The sequence below is a fragment of the Phytophthora infestans genome, genomic scaffold (assembly GCF_000142945.1).
Source record: "Phytophthora infestans T30-4 supercont1.29 genomic scaffold, whole genome shotgun sequence".
Classification (NCBI taxonomy): Eukaryota; Oomycota; class Peronosporomycetes; order Peronosporales; family Peronosporaceae; genus Phytophthora; species Phytophthora infestans.
In genome coordinates, this window is record NW_003303730.1 from 1,155,757 (window position 1) to 1,158,283 (window position 2,527).

The window sequence follows — 2,527 nt, forward strand, 5'->3', positions numbered from 1 at the left end:
TTCGATCGGCTTTCTGTACTTACCCACGAATAGATACATGGGTGGTATCCAGGGCATGGGAAATAGTATAATATCAATATTACGGGTATTATATTTACGGAATAACGATACTATTGATTTTTCAAGATAAATATAATACAAAACTCAGCACAATAATACAATATTTTCCACGCTTCCAACCATTTCCAGGAGCGCTGACAACCAACAGTTCTCGACTGCCTTGCAAATACACTCTGCGCGCTTTGATCCACACACTCCCCACTTCTCAATTTCCTCTCTAGAGAACAAGCCACCGCTCTTAGCCACGCTACCCACCACGCTACCCACGATGACCTCCCGTCAACTCTGCGCATTCTACTTCAACGACCTCGGCGAAGGTCGCTTTGAGTGTAAATCCTGTGGGCTTCCTCGAAAGCAGACGCCCGGCACGGGGTACAGCAATCTCCTCAGCCACTTTAACAGCAAGCACGCTGGGTATGCTGCTGAGTTTGCAGAACTTCATGCCACGCAGACGCCAGCACTCACCACGTTTGGTTTTGTGGATGATAAGACGCGCAATATCTACCAATGGATGGTATGGGTGATCGAGAGAAATCTACCAATCACTGAAGTGGAAAACAAGGCTACGCGTGCTGTAGTTACAATGAAGCCTACGACTACCAAGACACTAAAGCGGTACATGCGTCATGTGGCTCTAGCCGTTGGAACAATCATTGCAAAGGAGATGGGAACTTCCTTTGCTTTAATGTTCGACGGTTGGACTAGTCACTCACTTCACTTCCTCGGCATCTACGCGATCTACGTCTACAATGGTGTGCGCCACCAGCGCCTTCTTGCGCTTTCGCCAATGGAAGACGGCCAGACAGCTGAAGCCCACCTGGATCATATATCCACCGTACTGAGCGTGTACGAGAAGAACCTGCAGATGGTGCGCTATGTTGTGGGGGACAATTGTGCAACCAATCAGAGCATGGCTACACGAATGGGCGTCCCCCTCATTGGCTGTGCAAGTCATCGATTTAACCTCGCGGTTAATCGATTTCTACATGATTATCAGACTCAGATAGATCTGATTCAAAACCTGATGATTCAGCAGTCATGTCAAAAATGCTACTGCACTGGCAAAGGCGACCAACTACAAGCCTGTTAAGGCAAACACTACGCGCTGGTCGTCTACATTCCAGATGATTGACCGATATTGCAAGATCCGTGATGCGATCCTGACGGTGGAGGCTGTTGAAGAGTTTGTGCCTCGTGGACATGCGCACCGCCGCGTTAGAGGTGTATTGGACAAGCTTCGTGAGCTGGACAGTGTGTGTGAAAATCCAACGGAGTCATGCACGCTTGCCGAGGTGCGCCTGTTGTTTGATGCGTGTGCTGCTAAGTATCCTGTCATGGCTAACTACTTAGCGCCAACAGCTGAGATTGTTCACTCGCCCCATTTCGAGTCTGCAATAGTGAAGCTGCAAAACGACCTACCCCTCTCCGCGGATGAATTACATGCAGTCGACAGTTTTATTTTATCTCCGTCTACCGCACAAGAGGAAGTGCCGACTGCGGCGGACTTCGCGACCTCCATCCTCCGGCAAGCCAAGAAGCCGCGGCTTGCATCGCAGGCGTCTGTCGAGTATGATCCTCTCCTGCTCTGCGCTCCTCCGACAAGCAACACGTGCGAGAGACTTTTCTCTGAGTGTAAGCTTGTTTTTACATCGCTACGTTCATCTACTTTACCAGCTTATTTTGAAACGGTCATGTTTCTTCGTGCTAATCGCCGTATGTGGAACTGCTCCACCCTTCTCGGTTGCATCGAAGACTAAGTGATAGCAATATATTGTGATTATTGCAGTGATTATTATTGTGTTGCCAGGTATTGCAGTCTTTATTACGGATGTGATTCACGCAAAATAACACTGGGTATTGTATTTCCCATGCCCTGGCGGAAAGCCACACGTTATGCATTTGATAAGGTTTAACTATGCTAAATAGTTAAATAGGTGCATTTGCGCCTAGGCGGCTTGGCCGCGATAAGTGTAAATAAAACACGTCGAATTTTGAAGCAGAAGAGTTATTCGAGTAAATAACTCTTGAGCCCTGCCTGTAGGGCTGCGCTGAAATTCCTTGGGATAAGGAACTTTGTATTAAGGACTCTTGGAGTAGAACGTCTTCCTCTGACACTAAAGCTACGGCAGCTCTGCTGCATATCACGAGATAGGCGGCGGTATCGAAAGTCTCACCATATCGGCAATTATATCAGTTTTGGGCGTCCACTACTACGTGTAGTAGTAGGTACAACGCTCAATAGGGATTCAGTCGGGGCGACTTTGGTGTATTTTAATACAAAAGTTCAAATGACTAGCCTTACTAAATCGTCATTTCGATTGGATGGCCGAGTTCCACAATGTAAAAAAACGCACATGATTTATTAAATCTAGCAGGATATACTATCGTACTGTAGCTTCATTTTATTAAAAACAATGATTGTTTTTTTTTAAAATAACATAGTCATGGATAAATGCATCGATCACTA